Source organism: Cucurbita pepo, unplaced genomic scaffold (assembly GCF_057944985.1).
Source record: "Cucurbita pepo subsp. pepo isolate OVF unplaced genomic scaffold, ASM5794498v1 scafford_3, whole genome shotgun sequence".
NCBI classification, from domain to species: domain Eukaryota; kingdom Viridiplantae; phylum Streptophyta; class Magnoliopsida; order Cucurbitales; family Cucurbitaceae; genus Cucurbita; species Cucurbita pepo.
The window spans coordinates 268,192-289,164 of record NW_028257908.1 but is presented as its reverse complement, the minus strand read 5'-3'; the positions used below and the strand labels follow the sequence as shown (position 1 = coordinate 289,164).

The window sequence follows — 20,973 nt, the reverse complement described above, 5'->3', positions numbered from 1 at the left end:
CAAAATATAATTATAATTCTGAATTAATTAGATTTGGCTGAGTGGTTAAGGCGTGTGCCTGCTAAGTACATGGTGTTTTCTCGCGAGAGTTCGAGTCTGTCAGGCGATGCAAAATATAATTATAATTCTGAATTAAGTGTGCCTCCTAAGTACAAGAAATTTCCCTAATAGATATTAGGGCTTTGCAAAGATCTCTCCTACAAAAGACATAGGTTGATTTGGACCTCTCTTGACATATCCTATTGTCTTCAATCATAATGGAAAATGACATTTTTGCCCTACAAAAGACATAGGTTGATTTGGACCTCTCTTGACATATCCTATTGTCTTCAATCATAATGGAAAATGACATTTTTGCCCTTCATGCTTAAGTTCATCAAATGCGTAAGTCCTTATATTTCTTGCTCAAGGGTGGGTAAACCTAAAAGCCAAAGGATGAGAGAAAATGAAATCCTCAAAGGGATTAAGACAAACGTGCCTATGGCAGCATGAAAACAATTGGGGGTGACACTCGAGGAAAAGATCATGTCACACCCGAGTAAAGGAGGGTACATGAATGAAGTGAGACAGATCCGAATGAGAGTACTTCTAAAGATATAATGACTAAGAAACTTAAAAGTTACCATCTTTACCAAAATGGTGCACTTTCCTTCGGTAGGTTCAACAAAGAAATTCTAAAATTAAGTATGCTTTCCTTGGAAATGTTTTTTATTTGGTGACCTTAGAGAAATATTTTTAGAAAGCATGTAAATGAAGATAAAGCATGCTCAAAGAATTTGCGTCAGTTTGTGGGGATAATCTTCACTCTTAGAAGTGAGAAACAAATACTATGACCATGTTGCAGTAGAATGTTGGGGCCATCAAGTGCTAAATCCAGATTTCAAATTTGGGATTCAAAATTCTAATTTGATTCTTAGACATGTGTAGGTTAACACCACATCAATGAAAAATAAAATAGTTTAAATAAGTTGTATAAGGAGGTAATCTAATTCTAGTTTTATCTCTTGGTTGATCCAAATTTTGTACAAGGAGGTGTTAATCTCTTTGATTCAAGAGTTCTTGCTTCAACAAAAACTTGGATCGCTGGGCTGAGAATTATGGTTTTCTTATCACCGGTTCTCACAATTTTCTTTATGGTTCCAGAAATTAGACTTCAAGATGGATCTATTAAAGATAATTTGGAGCAACCGAATACCAAAAGCTCAAGAACAAAGGACCCGAATGTCAACGTCGAGGTAAGTAGTCATCTTAGACTTTTCTTAAGAAATACTTTAGAAATCATTTGGATTTCATTAGGGAACTTAAGCTAAGTATGAATTAATGGAACCGTGAGTTTGTTGGGTTTTATGTCCTAAAACTCATAGTTTGTAAACAAAAACATATTATTATTTTTAATAAAGTTATTATTGTTGTTTATTCAGTAAATATTGTTATTGAATAAAGTGAACTTTACGATCATTAATCTAAATTCAATAAACTAAGAACACTTTGGCTATAGTATGATTACTTGAACTATATGTAGAGACATAAGAGTGGATCAAGTTCAAGTATATAGTCAAAATGATCTATAGTATAAGGATAAGGCTGAGTACCTTATTCTAGGGACACTATGGATGCGACCCACTTTTGTATATGATATAAACAATGTGATCACTAAATTGTACATGTGGAGACATGTGAGTGGGGGCGTCCTATGCAATGAGTATTGCATAAGATCGGACCATGAAGAAAACCACTCTCACTTTATAATGTCATTTACTGTTGAGACTGATTTTCTTTTCATTCGATAACCTAGGTAACTCGGTTTTAATCCTGAGCTAACCATGAACTCCTGTTTATTCGAAATTATCCTTAGATTTGCATGGGTGAGAGTGGCTCTAGTTCGCCGACTCAATAGGCCTCCCATTTCAGGGGTAAGACTGGGTGATGGCTGGGGACGTGGGGTGCAAGATGGAATTCACTCCTACCCACTTTTAGGGATAGAAGAGAGGTAGTTCCCTTAAGCACTGACTCCAGGTCTTGAACAAGGGGCCCCACCCTCTAATTAGCCTGAGAGGGATTCGGTTTACTGGTTGGACCACAAACCAATTGTTCATTAGAGGATTAGTGAGACATAAGGAACAAGAAGTAACTTTAGGGGTAAAACGGTAAATTGACCCAGCTCTAGTTACGAACAACCTGTGAAGGATCGACTTACTAATCATGGTTATATCAAATGGACAGAAATATATCTATAGTGAGGGGAGTGCAACTACTAGGCTAAAGTGGAGTATCCTAGTAGTTAATGAGTTTAACCGGTTAATCTTGGATCGTTGGAGCCCATGATCTATAGGTCCATTATGTCCCTCTGCTAGCTCATATCGGACTAAACCATAGAACAGTGTGACGAGTGAGTTCGAAGTGTTCGAATTCAAATGAGGGAATATGCGCTACATATATACGATATATTTAACCACATTTTTGTTTTATTTACGAATTAAACAAAAAGAGAGAATCTGAGATATTTTAATCAATTATGTGTCGGAATTGATTGGGATTGACATTTGAATTGATATTAAATATTAATTAAATAGTTTAATTAATCTTTTAATATTACTTTAATTTGAAATTGATCATTCAAATTAATTGTTGAATAAAAAATGAAGAAGGTCAAAATGTTAACTTCATTTAATGGAAAAATGCATGTTAGTGGAATTTTGAGATGTCAAAATTTGGTTTAACCAAACTTGCATGCTTACCAAATAAACCCCACAAATTTGAGTGGAATTTTGAGTGTCAAAATTTGGTTAACTTCAAACATGCATGCTCGCCACATAATCCCAAACATCTGAGTGGAATTTTTAGTGTCAAAATTTGGTAATCTCAAAATTGCATGAACATGCAAACATGACTCTTTAAATAGAGTGATCATGGTACATGGAAGGACTTCTTCTTCTTGGTGAAAAACCTTGAGAAAAACCTCTCACAAACACTCTCTTCACATATACAAAATCCTTCCAAAGTTTAGTCACTCACCGGATTCCACAATCCCGTTCTAAGCCCGAAGGATAGTGGAGAAGACATTAGTGGTGGTTCGAAACCGGTTCGTGAGGAAAAAGGAGTTTAAACTACAAAAGGTTAGTATCTAAACTCATTAAGTTTTAATAATTATGAACATGCTAGTTATTTACTATAATTGATGTTCTAAAAGTGCATAAGATCCAAATTGCTTCCGCATGTGTTATATTAACACCATCAGAGTTAAGATTCCGAACTAAGCGATTTGCTCGAGATTCAATTAACATTAAAATTATCAACTAAATAAACTCTGGTGCCCATGAAATTTTAATGCTAAGTATATGATGGCATATTAAGATTATATATGAAACTTTTTTGTCGTTAGAAAAGATTAAGTAGCTAAACCAAGTAATGGTGTAAAATAATCGTAATGCCCCTAAGGTAACCTACCTTCGATTCATGTTCCGAATGATCTCCAAATGTCATAAAATTGTTTCAGACGCCTTATTTCGTTATTTATAAGGATCATATTAAGTTTTTGAATCATTAGACTATGTTTAGGGCTCGAACTAAGTTTAGGATGCTAAATGACTAGAATGCCTCTAGAGTAATGTATCATTGGTTCATGACCTAAATGATATGAGATTTTTATAGAATGGAATAAGATGTAATTTCATGGGAGTTCGTTTAGGGGTTGAACCAAGAATAAAGTGTAAAATGACTCAAATGCCCCTACTTGCCTAAGCATTGGTTTAAAATTAGTATTTTTGTAGGGGTTATACAAAGAATAAATACAAAACCACAAAAATGACCTACATGCCTAAGCTTTGGTTTATGGACCAAATAACTCTAAATGACCTAAGATTTTATATATGCCTATTTTCAATTATATAAGAGGCTATGAAAGTTTCCAAAGTTATTGGAGCATGCAGAGGAACCAAGAAAGGATAAAATGACCAAAATACCTCTAAGACATGGACAATTTCAAGGTTCAAACTCCCTCCAAATGACTTAAAGATTTAAGTAAAGTCTATATATAAGGACATGAAGATCTACCCAAGAGTTCAGGAAGTTTGAAATATTTTAAGAGATAAATAAATGGCCAAAATACCTATATAAGGATTCTAATATGTTTTCAAGGCGACAAGTTTTATGAATCTTATAAGAGGCATATGTCATGTAAGTTTCCAAGGACATAAAAACATGGTTGGGCTATAAGCCAAGACTTAAAGGAAATGACTAAACTACCCCTAAAGGCTCCTAGTAAGGATCCATGGTTTGTCTAATTATCTCAAGACACATGTTAGGATCCTTATAGAGACTTAGGAAAGTTGTTATGGAGTTCACATTTACATGGCCTATGAGATTTTCAACTCATGTGTTGTTATGCTATGAGAATAACCTTTTGTGCAAGAACTAAAGAAACCATGAGACTAAGAAAACACTCCAAAGACAAGTACCAAGAAAATAGCACAACACCAACCCTTAGACCACCAAGACTCAAGAACATGAAGAGAAACTCATGTATGATATTACACAATTAGAACATATTTAGGGTATTACCCAACACTGAAACGGTAAAAGATGAAAAATACTCTTACCAACTTAAAATAATTCATGAAGATTCTAGTTATGACAAATATGGTCTCACGATTGACTTGAGCTCATGAGGATGACGTGTTACACAAACAAGAAATGTACACTTTAGGGCCATGAATTCTAAGCATGTCATGAAGATAGAGTGTGTTACCGGTACGCATTACCCTAGGGTTAGCCTATGAGGTTATGCAAAGATTTTCTAGCCTAACGATATGAACAAGACATGAACATTACACACTCCATGCCCTAAAGTTATAATGATTTTTAAAGAATGCTAGGTAATACTCTAATTATGTTCAAGGTGACCCATGACCTCTTACCATGAGGTGCTTCTTGAGGCCCATATTTTTCTCTTCTAGGTGGGATGCCCTGCATCACGGTTCTACATATTCAACCATGCAACATCGTAATCTTGACACACTCACGACAAGCCTTAAGAGAAACTTAAGCCCCATATATATTTTTCACCTGACTTTGTAGCTTTTTCAAACCTTAGGCGAGGTTTGTCTACGCCAATCTTGAACATGTTTTTTTTCTTTTTTCGGATTACTGAAAATGATTATAGGTTTTTGTTCAAAACCGCAATTTGTTGAAGAACTTTTTTTTCTTATATCCGAAAATTCGAAAATGTAACCAATGCAAAGATGAACACATAAACCCGACCGCAGTTTCAGCATTATTTTCTTGAGCAACAAAAAGATATTGAATCATCTTCGATTTTTTTTGGCAGCTTACAGTGGCAAGAATCTCGGCAATGATCGTACTGGCATTGGTGAGCTTAGCCACCGTGGACGCTATGAATCCGCGCTTGAGTTCGAACTCTTTGAAATTTCAGGCGATCAATTGCCGGAAACACTCGGCGTTGCTGACAGAGTTTGGCGGCGTCAGCGACGGAGTAACTTCAAATACTCTCGTGTTCCGGAAAGCGATTGAACATCTCAACACACTAGCGGTGGATAGCAGTGCTCAATTGGTCGTGCCATCGGGGAAATGGCTGACCGAAAGTTTTAATCTGACTAGCCATTTGATATGAACCAAAAGATATCAATCATACAATATACTTCAATGAAGATGTGAAGAAAAAGTTATCAAAATTATCAAAAGTTGTTTCAATTCATGCCACATTGAAGAAGAATGAAGTTTGATTGTTATAAATTTTGGTGGGTTACAATTTAGAATTATTGTATTTTAAGACTTTTTATTAAATTTAGGTTACAATTACATAATGGTTGATTATGGCCATTAAGTATGAATGTTACAACTCTTGGAATGCCTTTAATAGTTTCATTTTGAGGCTATATAAGCCATGTATGTTGTATTTGTAAGCAGACTTGAAAATATAGAAAGAAGCATTTATGCTTTTCTTTAGCCAATGGCTAAGTTTCTTTGCAATTATATGTAGTTTAGATTGCATGTACAATTATTCAAGCTCGATGTAACGACCCGGGAAAGAAAGAAAAAAAAAAATATATATATATATATATATATATATATATAATAAATAAATGAAAACGAGAAAACGAAAAAAAAAAAAAAAAAAAAAAACAGTCGCCGGAAAACCCGCGAGTTTTCCCGCGACCGCCGAGTTTCGCGGAACCCACGCGAAACGACGGGCACAGCACGCCCACCCTCAGCCCAGCATCTTCAGAACACCTGCAAAGGGAGAAAAGAGAGAATTTCGAGAGAGAGAGAGAGAGATTTCGGACAAACGTCGGCGAGTGTCCAGTTTCTCCGACGAGCCCTCAAACCACCCTTAAACCGACACCAAACGACCTGTTACTACCGTAAAAGAGATCCCTAACGAAAGCACAATAATTCAGGGTGCATTTTGTGTTATTTCGTAAGCATCGTCGTCGGTAACCGAGGTCGGAAAGTTAGGTTTCTTAATCGATTCTTAGATCTATGGCTTTTAGGAGTTTTTAGGCCGCAAAACTCCCAAAAAGGAAAGAAGGACGACAAACAAAGAGGAAAAGGGAAGGAAGAGGACCGAAATCGGCAACAGAAACGCCGCGGGAAGGAGAGAGAAAGCTCGCCGGAAAATCGGCCAAAGTCGGGTAAGGAAGATGAGATCCACGGATCCGGGTCAACCCGAACCCAGAACCCGGGAGAGCCAGCCCGTTCCTCCCTTGGCCTCTGCCTTCGGCCCAGCCCAACTACAGCGGCCCAAACCTCAAACCGGCCTAGAAGTTATGGTTCAGTTGAACCAACCCAGAGTAGACCCACGGTCCAATTGAGCCAGCCTGCAAACCAAACACTTGCGGCCCAGCCCAGTAAGCCAAGGCCCAACGATTAGCCTTGGCCCAGTAGCCTTCCACAGCCCGTGACCCGAACCACGACCCGAACCAGACTGCGACCCGCGCTTCGACCCGACACTACCGCCCAACGTGGCTTTCTCTGCTGCTGCCACGTGTCACACAGCGGCACGGCAGTCCTCGGCTCGGCTCGGACCAAATGGCTCGGGCTCCCTCCGCTGACGCTCTGGCGGCTCCTCCGGCGGCTCCAGCGGCTGTTCGGCTCGGCTCACCTATTTTCAGCCCGGTTTCCACTGTTTCGACCCTCCCGGATCTGTTTTCGGCCCCGATTAAGGTATCCGAGGCCGTTTTAGAGTCGTATTTCACATTTATTAAATTATAGGTAAATTAATTGTGAAATACTAACGAAAAGTGGTGAACGGCGTGATAGGAAACAAACCCAGCGAAGTAGGAAGCAGCTCTCACGGAACGGGAGCTTACGTTTAGCTATTTAGGGAGTACTTCGGCCGAGGCCAACCAAGTAAGTGGCCTTACTATAGGATAGGCTAAATAAATTGTATGATGCTTGATGATATGTGCCAGTTTATACATATTTGGTTGAGTGACGCTTAATATGTTTGACGCACGTTGTGGCATTATGATGAGCATGATGATTGCATGATTTTTACCTTAATATGATGATGTTTTCCATATTGAGCATGCTAGATGATGATGAGTGCCATATTGCATCACGTCGTTAGATGGACGTAGGACACAACCCTAAGAGCATGAAAATGATATTAATATAAATATCCACGATATGCGTTACCTAGAGTAACAAAGAGATGAGACTAGAGGGTTGTGTCAAAAGAGACATTACGATGGATTTAGAGGGACCTCATGCATTTTGTATGTTCATAAGCATAGGGCTACTTCCCTTAGAGATGATGAGTGCGGACGCGCACCTTATGATGAGCGCGAATGCGCACAGGTGCGAAAGCACAGAGATGAGGGTGTTCATGAGGCGCATGACACTATGGGGTTCCGCTGACCTCCGGACGTCGCTACAGATTAGCTTGACCAGAGGGTCCAGGGGGTGTGCGAGCGCCCTGGGGACTCACACTCGCATGTGTGAGTCGTGTGTAGGGAAGTACTACACATCCAATTTGTCCGAGACTGGAGGCCACCCCTAAGATGATTAGAGATAGGTCCCTATTCATGATTGCATGTGTTTGCATTAGCATGGCCCCTATAGTGGGGTCACTTACTGAGTATTTCCGAAATACTCAGGCCGTGTGCCATATTGTTTTTCAGGTAAAGGCAAGGCTCCCATGTACGGTTGACGGTGGCATCGTGATCAGAGACTGTGGCGCGTGCATAGGATAGTTGCATATTTAAAATTCCTAGTCTTGGTTAGGATAGGGCGTTTGCATTTCATTCATTTATATTAATTAATTTGTAATCGTTTTATTTTGTCTTTTGAACTCCAGCACGATGTTTGAAACACGTAAGTCCGGCAGTGTTTTCCAATGTTTTAATGTATTCTGAAGTTTTAAATTTTTCCGCTAATAAAGGTGAGCATGCTTAGATTTTTATTCTGCATTAGAGATGAGCATGAGACGTTAGTGGCGACTCTAGATATGTGGAAATTTAGGGTCGTTACAGTTGGTATCAGAGCTCTAGGTTTTAGATTCTGTAGACTAGCCTACGATGTAGGCTTGGCACGCTCCACGGTCCCAACGTCAATGCCCCGTCACCGTCAGGTACGCCTTGCATAAGATAAGAAAAGAGAAACGTTTTAAAACTCGCATGCATTTTTTTTTTTTTATGTTGACATTACTGAAATGGTTGTGATATTTCACGTATTTATTTAAGAGTATGACGTCATGTGTTGCATGCTGAGTAATTTGTTAATAGCATGATATGATGCTTAGCATGTGTAATGTTTACTTCTTTGGCGTTACGATGTATTGTATAGTGTGCGTATTGTTATATATATATGCATAGTATTAAGGCCTTAGACTTAAGCAACCTTATATTGGTTTATAGAACCATGCCCGGAGGACGAGGAAGAGGAAGAGGAAGAGGAAGAGGAAGACGAGGAAGGGGGCGACCCCGTCGTAGAGAAGTAGGACGAGGTGTGGCAGTAGAGGGCCCACCTCAAGAAAGATCAGAGACTGGGCCGGTAACAGTTACGCCGCCCCCAGTTTTACCACCAGTTGAGCTACCTCCTCTTGCTCCACTACAAGCTGAGCCTCCACCACCAGTACAACCTCCACCACAAGTAGAACCTCCACCCCAGCCTACCCTACCACTCCAAGTCGCACCTGAAGCTGCACCCCCAGTGGGTGGAGTAGATGTTAATACTAGGTTAATGTGTGACTCCATCCAAGCCCTAATTCAAACCTTGGTAACCAATTAGCAAGCCAGTCTACAATAGGCCCAGGAACAAGCCCAAGCACAGGCCCAGGCACAGGCGTTGGCACTGGCACAGGTACAGGCACAGGTACAGGCACAGGCACAGGCACAGGCCACTGCTCAGGCCAATGCCCCAGTAAACCCTCCACCACCTGTTAGATGTTCAAACTGGATAAGGGATTTCAAGAGATACGACCCTCGACCATTCACTGGTTCCCTAGTAGACCCCATAGAAGCCCAAATGTGGATTGTAGCGGTGGAAACCACCTTTGAGACTATGGAGTGCCCAGAGAACCAAAAGGTCGCCTGTGCAACCTTCGTCCTACAAAAGGACGCAGAGATATGGTGGAGAGATAACAAAACCCTCCTTAACCCAGAAGGGGGACCAATGAACTGGGAACGATTTAAGGAGGCCTTCCTTAAAGAATATTATCCTAAGTCAGAGTGTTGAGTTATGGAGTCTGCTCCCTGTATTTATAGCTTGGTCAATGGCTATATCCGGTAAAGCTATATTTGGTAAAGCCATATATGGTAAAGCTATATCCGGTAAAGCTATATATGGTACATAGCTATATATAGTAGATGGTTAAATCTGGTAAAGCTATATTTAGTAGACTGAACCATAAATATATCCCGTCCAGTAAAGCTTTGAAATGTACTTTCTATTCTCTGTACTCTCTCTTGTTGTACATACCTGAAGTCATCAATAAAAAAAAAAAAAAAAATCCTTTTAGCCAGAGTTCTCCTTGCAATTCTCTCTATCCTTTTCTTTGTGATCATCTAGATCGAGCGTGTGCGTTGTTGTGCGATCCTAACAACTGGTATCAGAGCAAGGCAAAATTCACCACGATCTGTGAAGATGGAAAGTTCAAAGATTGGAATTGAGAAGTTCGATGGATCCGATTTCGGTTTCTGGAAGATGCAGATTGAAGATTATCTGTACCAGAAAGATCTTCACGAACCTCTGTTGGGGGTGAAGCCGAATACCATGACCACGGAACAGTGGAAGCTCAAGGATCGACAAGCCTTAGGGATGATCCGGTTGACGCTATCCAGAAACGTGGCGTTTAACATCATCAAGGAGAAGACAATGTCAGATCTGATGAAGGCGCTGTCAAATATGTACGAAAAACCGTCGACTATGAACAAGGTGTATTTGATGCGTAGATTGTTCAATCCACAGATGTCTGAAGGTGGACGTGTTGCGGATCATATAAATGAATTCAATATGATCATAAGTCAACTGGGTTCGGTGGAAATTAATTTCGAAGATGAAATTAAAGCGTTGATTTTGATGTCATCCTTACCCGAGTCATGGGACACTGTTGTTGCCGCAATCAGCAGTTCCCGAGGATCTGATAAACTGAAGTTTAATGAAATTCGAGATGTAGTTCTCAGCGAAAGTATTCGCAAACGGGAAACTGGAGATTCATCAGGCAATGCTCTCAGTGTTGATCGAAGGGGAAGAAGCAAATCAAAGAGCTCAAACAAACATGGGCATTCAAAATCAAAGAACCGGGAAAAATCTCCAAACAAACCCAACGTAACGTGTTGGAGTTGTGGGGGAAAAGGACACTTTCGGACAGATTGTACAAAGCTAAATAAGAAGCAGAATCATAAATCTGAAGATGATGATGATTCTATATACACAACAGAAGATGCTGAGGACGTTTTAATCCTTAGTGTGGATAGCCCAGCTGAATCCTGGATTTTGGATTCAGGTGCATCGTTCCATTCGTCTTCAAGTAAGACATTGTTTCGAAATTTCAAATCAGGAAATTTCGGGAAGGTGTATCTTGCCGACAATAAAACCTTGGAGATTGAAGGAAAGGGAGATGTCTCCATACAAACTCCAGCAGGAAATCAATGGACATTATAAGATGTCAGATACATTCCTGGTCTCAAGAAGAACCTGATCTCTATTGGTCAGTTGGATAGCACAGGCTATGCAGCAGAGTTTGGAAAGAGTTCCTGGAAGATTGTGAAGGGCGCCATGGTTGTTGCGCGTGGCACAAAATCCGGAACCTTATACAGTACTGCAGAGTGTATAAACATGACTGCTGCTGCTGAGAGTGCTTCCAATTCAAGTCTATGGCACAATAGACTCGGACATATGAGCGTCAAAGGAATGAAGATGCTGACTGCGAAAGGAGCTTTAGAAGGCTTAAAATCTGTTGATATGGGTCTTTGTGAGAGTTGCGTTATGGGCAAACAGAAACGAGTTAGTATCACAAAGGCTGCCAGAGAACCGAAGAAAGTGCCATTGGAAATGGTCCATACAGACGTCTGGGGACCATCTCCAGTTTCATCACTTGGTGGATCAAGGTACTACGTCACCTTCATCGATGACTTCAGCAGGAAGGTATGGGTTTACTTTCTGAAACACAAGTCAGATGTGTTTACCACCTTCAAGAAGTGGAAAGCTGAAGTTGAAAATCAGACCGGCTTGAAGATCAAATGCCTGAGGTCTGACAATGGAGGAGAGTACAACAAATCAGAGTTTATAACATTTTGTGCAGCTGAAGGGAATTAGATTAATAAGAACAATTCCCGGTAAGGCAAGACAAAATGGTATTGCAGAAAGGATGAACAGAACCTTGAATGAGCGAGCAAGAAGCATGAGGATTCATTCTGGATTGTCAAAGACATTCTGGGCTGATGCTGTGAACACAGCAGCATATTTGATTAATAGAGGGCTGTCAGTACCCTTGAAGTTCAAATTGCCCGAAGAAGTATGGACAGGAAAAGAACTCAAGTACTCTCACTTGAGAACCTTTGGCTGTACTGCGTATGTTCATGTTGATCCAGAGAAGAGAGATAAGCTTGATGCTAAGGCTGTGAAATGCTACTTCATAGGCTATGGTTCTGACATGTTCGGGTATAGGTTTTGGGATGAGAAAAATATGAAGATCCTAAGACACTGTGATGTGACCTTTGATGAAAATGTCATGTACAAGGACAGAGAGAAGATAAACTCTGAGACTACGAAACAAGTGGGAGTTGAACTTGAGTGGCAAGAAAATTCACACAGTGATGGTACAACAGAAGCTCAAGAAACTCCTGATCTTATTGTTGAAGAACCAGACGTGGAGCAAGTTGCACCTGAGCAGGTGTTGAGAAGATCATCCAGAACTACCAGAGCACCAGATAGATATTCAACCTCATTACATTATCTGTTGCTGACTGACGAAGGAGAACCAGAGTCCTTTGATGAGGCCCTACAAGTGGAAGATTCAACTAAGTGGGAGCAAGCCATGGATGATGAGATGAGCTCACTTGAAAGGAATAATACGTGGGTGCTGACTGAGTTGCCTACAGGAAAGAGAGCTCTGTTGAACAAATGGGTGTTTAAAATCAAGGTTGAACCAGATGGCAGAAGGAGGTTTAAGGTTCGGTTAGTAGTTAAAGGATATTCACAAAGAAAAGGCATTGATTATGCTGAGATCTTTTCTCCAGTTGTGAAATTAATTACTATCCGAATTCTACTGAGTATTGTTGCATCGGAGAATTTGCACCTTGAGCAAATGGATGTAAAAACGGCATTTTTACATGGAGATCTAGATGAGGAGATCTCTATGCAACAACCCGAAGGATTTGCAGCTCCAGGCAAGGAGCACATGGTGTGTAAGCTCAATAAGAGCTTGTATGGACGGAAACAAGCACCGAGACAATGGTACAAGAAGTTTGACTCCTTTATGAGCAAGAGTGGTTTCCACAGAAGTGAAAAGGATCAATGTTGCTACCTCAAGAAATACACTGATTCTTATGTGTTTCTACTTCTGTATGTGGATGATATACTAATTGCTGGATCAAGTATGAGGAAGATAAACCACCTGAAGGCAAGCTTGTCTTCAGTATTTGAGATGAAAGATTTAGGTGCAGCGAAGCAGATCCTTGGGATGAGGATTTCTCGAGATAGATCTGCTGGCACATTAAATCTATCCCAAGAGCAGTACATTGAGAAGGTGTTGTCCAAATTCAAGATGAATAACGCTAAACCCAGGACTACCCCTTGGCAAATCATATTAAATTGTCAAAGGGGCAATCTCCTAAGACAGTTGAGGAACGTGAGCACATGGCATCCGTTCCGTACGCTTCTGCAGTTGGGAGTTTGATGTATGCTATCTGCACTAGACCTGATATAACACATGCAGTGGGAGTTGTTAGCAAGTACATGGCAAATCCAGGGAAGGAACATTGGGAAGCTGTGAAGTGGCTTCTGAGATATCTGAGAGGTACATCCAATACTACACTTTGTTATGGCAATGGCAAAGTAGTTCTGCAAGGTTTTGTGGATGCTGATCTGAGTGGAGATGTAGACTCCAGCAAGAGCACATCTGGGTATATCTACACTATAGATGGAACAGCAGTGAGTTGGATGTCCAAGCTTCAGAAATGCGTTGCTCTTTCATCTACTGAAGCTGAGTACGTGGCCATAGCTGAAGCTGGAAAGGAGATGATATGGATGACAGACTATCTAGAAGAATTAGGCCGGAAGCAGTGCAAGAAGATCCTTTATACAGATAGTCAGAGTGCCATACAGTTGGTGAAAAACCCAGTCTATCATTCAAGGACAAAATACATTAGAAGACGGTACCATTTCACTCGCAGGTTAGTGGAAGAAGGCGATATGTGTTTGGAGAAGATAGAGGGTGCAAAGAATCCAGCAGACATGTTGACAAAATGTGTTGATGTTGGAAAATTAAAGCTATGCAAAGCCCTAATTGGTATGGTGTAGAATCAGTCTCCAAGTGGGAGAATTGTTGAGTTATGGAGTCTGCTCCCTGTATTTATAGCTTGGTCAATGGCTATATCCGGTAAAGCTATATTTGGTAAAGCCATATATGGTAAAGCTATATCCGGTAAAGCTATATATGGTACATAGCTATATATAGTAGATGGTTAAATCTGGTAAAGCAATATTTAGTAGACTGAACCATAAATATATCCCGTCCAGTAAAGCTTTGAAATGTACTTTCTATTCTCTGTACTCTCTCTTGTTGTACATACCTGAAGTCATCAATAAAAAAAAAAAAAATCCTTTTAGCCAGAGTTCTCCTTGCAATTCTCTCTATCCTTTTCTTTGTGATCATCTAGATCGAGCGTGTGCGTTGTTGTGCGATCCTAACACAGAGCGACTTAAAAGGCAGCAGGAGTTCGCCCACCTGGTATAGGGAGGACTCACAGTGGAGAAGTACAACAGAGAGTTTAATAAACTCAAGAGATTTGCACCGTCCATGGTGGACACTGAGGAAAAGATGACAGAGAAATTTGTATTGGGTTTGGAACCAAGAATCCGCCGCATGTTGGAGGCGTTCAACCCAAAGACCTATGAGGAAGCCTTGAGAAACCAAAGGATGAGAAACGACGTGAAGAGCCAGTTATAATTGGGCAAAAGCGTCCTCATGAATCAGGAGGCTCTGACCGTCCACCACCAGCACGTAGGCACCGTTCCAATAACAGACCCGCTCCTAGATGGGATGAGCGACGCCCTCCCCGACATACTGACAGGAACCCCAGGAATCAAGATGGGGCCAGAGGGAGGAGAGAGGAAGGGTGCACTATCTGTGGAAGACTACACGGTGGGAGGTGCATGGCTGGCAGCCGAGCGTGTTATAGATGTGGTCAAGAGGGGCACATCGCCGTGAACTGCACGGCCGGAAATGCTGCAGCACAAGCAAACCCGCCCAGAGTAGTAGAGCAAACGGATCAACCAGCACCACCGCGAGCTCAAGCTAGGGCATACGCGTCAACCAGCAAGGACACTGGGAGGTCCGACGCCGTGGTGACAGGTACACTATCCATTTTAGGTCATTTCGCTTTTACCTTATTTGATTCTGGTTCCACGCATTCCTTTATTTCCATGCCTTTTGTTGTACATGCAGGGTTCGAATTAGAACCCTTATTGCATGAAATGTCTGTAAGAGCCCCTGCGGGGGTAGACTTAGTATCTAGGGATAGAGTAAAGGATGGCCAAGTAATCATAGGGAACCAAACTTTAAGCATTGACCTGATGGTGGTAAACATGACAGATTTCGACGTCATACTAGGCATGGATTGTTTAGCTGAAAATCGAGCTAGTATAGACTGTCGCAAAAAGGAAGTAAAATTTTCACCACCGATAGGACCTACCTTTAAATTTAAAGGCACAAATACCGGGATTACCCCCAAGGTAGTCTCGATGATGAAAGCAAAGAGGTTAGTCCAACAAGGTGGATGGGCTATATTAGCATGTGCTGTAGACGTGAGAGGAAAGGAAGAGACCCTAGTAAACGTGCCAATAGTAAACGAGTTCCCGGATGTATTTCTGGATGACTTACCTGGAATACCCCCTTCCCGAGCGGTCGACTTCGTCATCGAACTCGGGCCGGGAACTGGGCCTATTTCCAAAGCACCCTATCGCATGGCGCCAGCAAAGTTGAAGGAACTCAAGGCGCAACTGCAAGACTTATTAGATAAAGGATTCATTCGACCTAGCGTGTCCCCCTGGGGTGCGCCAGTGTTGTTTGTTAAGAAGAAAGATGGATCGATGCATCTGTGCATCGATTACGGAGAGCTAAACAAGAGGACCATAAAAAACAAATATCCTCTGCCTAGAATAGAAGACTTGTTTGATCAACTCAAAGAAGCAACAGTATTCTCTAAGATAGATCTTCGGTCCGGTTACCACCAAATTAGGATTAATGAAAAAGACGTACCAAAAACAGCGTTTAGGACAAGGTACGGTCACTACGAGTTTGTAGTGATGTCATTTGGACTCACCAATGCCCCAGCTGTATTTATGGAGTTAATGAACCGGGTATTCAAAGAATGCCTAGACATGTTTGTGATTGTGTTCATTGACGACATCCTCATATACTCGAGAACCGACCTAGAGCACGAGGAACACCTCCGAAAAGTCCTAACCACCCTAAGAGAGCACAAGTTGTACGCCAAGTTCTCCAAATGCGAATTTTGGTTACGACAAGTCTCTTTCCTAGGACACGTGGTGTCAAAGAACGGAATATCTATAGATCCCACCAAGGTCGAAGCGATCACAAAATGGGAACGCCCAACTACGGTAACGGAAGTAAGGAGTTTCCTAGGATTGGCGGGATATTATCGAAGGTTCGTATAGGACTTCGCTAAAATATCCTCGCCTTTAACAAAGTTAACAAAAAAAAGGGGTGCCATTTAGATGGGATGATGCTTGTGAGGCAAGCTTTCAGAACCTAAAAGAGAGATTGGTAACCGCCCCGGTACTCATAGTACCCGAGAGCTCAGAAGGATATGTGATCTATAGTGATGCCTCCATGAAAGGACTGGGATGTGTGTTAATGCAACACGGCAAGGTTGTCGCATACGCATCTCGTCAACTTAAAGAATATGAAAAGAACTACCCTACCCATGACCTAGAGTTGGCCGCTGTAGTGTTCGCGCGAAAATCTGGCGACATTACCTGTATGGCGAGAAAACTCAAATTTTTACCGACCACAAAAGTTTGAAATACTTCTTCACCCAGAAAGAGTTAAACATGAGGCAGAGAAGGTGGTTAGAATTGGTGAAGGATTATGACGTAGATATCCAGTACCACCCTGGGAAAGCAAATGTGGTTGCAGATGCCTTGAGTAGGAAGACGGTCCACTCGTCGGCCCTCATTACGAGGGAAGTAAGGGTACAAAGAGAGTTCGAGCGAGCCAACATAGCTGTAGCGACCGAGGGAGTCATAGCACAGCTGGCCCGACTCACGGTACGACCTACGCTTAGGCAGAGAATTATTGCCTCCCAACGAGAGGATCCTAACCTACAGAAAGTCCTAGGATAGCTAGACGAAAGTCCAGTAGATGGATTCTCGAAGTCATCAGATGAAGGACTATTGTATCAGGGACGCTTATGTGTTCCAGCAATAGAAGATTTAAGGAAGGAAATACTGATGGAAGCTCACAACTCACCATTTGCGATGCATCCAGGAGGTACTAAGATGTACCAAGATTTAAAACAACACTTTTGGTGGAAGAGCATGAAGAGGGATGTGGCCGGGTTTGTGAGCAAGTACTTAGTTTGTCAACAAGTGAAAGCTCCAAGACAAAAGACGGCGGGGTTGTTGCAGCCCCTAAGCATACCGGAGTGGAAGTGGGAAAACATAGCGATGGACTTCATAGTAGGTTTACCCAAAACGCCCAAGGGCTATACAGTGATCTGGGTAGTTATCGATAGGTTGACCAAGTCGGCACACTTTCTACCTGGGAAGGTTACATATACAGTTGACAATTGGGCACAACTGTACGTGAAAGAAGTAGTAAGACTACATGGAGTCCCAGTGTCTATAGTGTCGGATCGGGATCCACGCTTTACGTCAACGTTTTGGTGCGGACTTCAAAAAGCACTGGGTACCCGCCTCGACTTTAGTACCGCTTTTCACCCCCAAACAGATGGACAAACGGAGCATTTAAACCAAATTCTATAGGACATGCTACGCGCTTGCGTACTAGATTTTAAGGAAAGTTGGGATTCCAAACTACACCTAATGGAATTCTCGTATAACAACAGTTTCCAAGCAACTATTGGAATGGCACCGTTTGAGGCCCTGTACGGGAAACGGTGTAGGTCCCCACTGTGTTGGGACGAGGTAGGAGAGAAAGAATTAGTAGGACCCGAGTTGGTTCGACTCACCAATGAGGCTGTCCAGAAAATTCGAGCGAGGATGCGTACCACTCAAAGTAGACAGAAAAGCTACGCCGATGTAAGGCGTAAAAGCCTGGAGTTTGAGGTGGGGGACCCAGTATTCCTCAAGGTGGCACCTATGAAAGGTGTGTTAAGATTCGGACATAAGGGCAAGTTAAGTCCTAAATTCATTGGACCATTTGAGATCCTAGAGCGAGTTGGTCCGGTAGCGTATAAGTTAGCCTTACCTCCAGCCCTCTCAGGAGTACATGTTGTATTTCATGTGTCGATGCTGAGGAAGTACATTACGGATCCTATCCACGTAATAGACTACAAACCACTCCAACTCAATGAAGATCTGAGCTACGAGGAAAAACCAGTAAGAATCTTAGCTAGAGAGGTAAAAACCTTACGCAACAGGAGTATTGCGTTCGTTAAGGTACTGTGGCGGAATCACCACAGTGAGGAAGCCACGTGGGAGCGTGAGGACGAGATAAGAGAGAAATACCCCGAGTTGGTACAAGAGTTTGAGACTTTCGAGATAAGAGAAAAATACCCCGAGTTGGTACAAGAGTTTGAGACTTTCGAGGACGAAAGTTCTTTTTAGGGGTAGATAATGTAACGACCCGGGAAAGAAAGAGGAAAAATATATGTATATATATATATATATAAAATAAATAAATGAAAACGAGAAAACGAAAAAAAAAAAAAAAAACAAAAAACCCAGTCGCCGGAAAACCCGCGAGTTTTCTGGCGACCGCCGAGTTTCGCGGAACCCACGCGAAACGACGGCCACAACACGCCCACCCTCAGCCCAGCATCTTCAGAACACCTGCAAAGGGAGAAAAGAGAGAAAATTTCGAGAGAGAGAGAGAGAGAGATTTCGGACAAACGTCGGAGAGTGTCCAGTTTCTCCGACGAGCCCTCAAACCACCCTTAAACCGACACCAAACGACCTGTTACTACCGTAAGAGAGATCCCTAACGAAAGCACAATAACTCAGGGTGCATTTTGTGTTATTTCGTAAGCGTCGTCGTCGGTAACCGAGGTCGAAAAGTTAGGTTTCTTAATCGATTCTTAGATCTATGGCTTTTAGGAGCTTTTAGGCCGCAAAACTCCCAAAAAGGAAAGAAGGACGACGAACAAAGAGGAAAAGGGAAGGAAGAGGACCAAAATCGGCAACGGAAACGCCGCGGGAAGGAGAGAGAAAGCTCACCAGAAAATCGGCCAAAGTTGGGTAAGGAAGACGAGATCCACGGATCCGGGTCAACCCGAACCCAGAACCTGGGAGAGCCAGCCCGTTCCTCCCTTGGCCTCTGCCTTCGGCCCAGCCCAACTACAGCGGCCCAAACCTCAAACCGGCCCAGAAGTTACGGTTCAGTTGAACCAACCCAGACTAGACCCACGGTCCAATTGAGCCGGCCTGCAAACCAAACACTTGTGGCCCAGCCCAGTAAGCCGAGGCCCAACGATTAGCCTTGGCCCAGTAGCCTTCCACAGCCCGCGACCCGAACCACGACCCGAACCGGACTGCGACCCGCGCTTCGACCCGACACTACCGCCCAACGTGGCTTTCTCTGCTGCTGCCACGTGTCACACAACGGCGCAAAAGTCCTCGGCTCGGCTCGGCGCAAACGGCTCGGGCTCCCTCCAGTGACGCTCCGGCGGCTCCTCCGGCGGCTCCAGCGGCTGTTCGGCTCGGCTCACCTGTTTTCAGCCCAGTTTCCACTGTTTCGACCCTCCCGGATCTGTTTTTGGCCCCGATTAAGGTATCCAAGGCCGTTTTAGAGCCGTATTTCACATTTATTAAATTATAGGTAAATTAATTGTGAAATACTAACGGAAAGTGGTGAACGGCGTGATAGGAAACAAACCCAGCGAAGTAGAAAGCAGCTCTCACGGAACGGGAGCTTACGTTTAGCTATTTAGGGAGTACTTCGGCCGAGGCCAACCAAGTAAGTGGCCTTACTATAGGATAGGCTAAATAAATTGTATGATGCTTGATGATATGTGCCAGTTTATACATATTTGGTTGAGTGACGCTTAATATGTTTGACGCACGTTGTGGCATTATGATGAGCATGATGATTGCATGATTTTTACCTTAATATGATGATGTTTTCCATATTGAGCATGCTAGATGATGATGAGTGCCATATTGCATCATGTCGTTAGATCGACGTAGGACACAACCCTAAGAGCATGAAAATGATATTAATATAAATATCCACGATATGCGTTACCTAGAGTAACAAAGAGATGAGACTAGAGGGTTGTGTCAGAAGAGACATTACAATGGATTTAGAGGGACCTCATGCATTTTGTATGTTCATAAGCATAGGGCTACTTCCCCTAGAGATGATGAGTGCGGACGCGCACCTTATGATGAGCGCGAATGCGCACAGGTGCGAAAGCACACAGATGAGGGTGTTCATGAGGCGCATGACACTATGGGGTTCCGCTGACCTCCGGACGTCGCTACAGATTAGCTTGACCAGAGGGTCCAAGGGGTGTGCGAGCGCCCTGGGGACTCACACTCGCATGTGTGAGTCTTGTGTAGGGAAGTACTACACATCCAATTTGTCCGAGACTGGAGGCCACCCCTAAGATGATTAGAGATAGGTCCCTATTCATGATTGCATGTGTTTGCATTAGCATGGCCCCTATAGTGGGGTCACTTACTGAGTATTTCTTCGAAATACTCAGGCCGTGTGCCATATTGTTTTTCAGGTAAAGGCAAGGCTCCCATGTACGGTTGACGGTGGCATCGTGATCAGAGACTGTGGCGCGTGCATAGGATAGTTGCATATTTAAAATTCCTAGTCTTGGTTAGGATAGGGCGTTTGCATTTCATTCATTTATATTAATTAATTTGTAATCGTTTTATTTTGTCTTTTGAACTCCAGCACGATGTTTGAAACACGTAAGTCCGGCAGTGTTTTCCAATGTTTTAATGTATTCTGAAGTTTTAAATTTTTCCGCTAATAAAGGTGAGCATGCTTAGATTTTTATTCTGCATTAGAGATGAGCATGAGACGTTAGTGGCGACTCTAGATATGTGGAAATTTAGGGTCGTTACACTCGA

The 20,973-nt window shown here is 42.4% G+C and overlaps 1 pseudogene; it reads left to right on the top strand.

The window, feature by feature from the left end:
- Window positions 1-7,280: 7,280 nt before the first annotated feature.
- Window positions 7,281-20,897, top strand: LOC147786266 (uncharacterized; annotated as a pseudogene).
- Window positions 20,898-20,973: the final 76 nt, after the last annotated feature.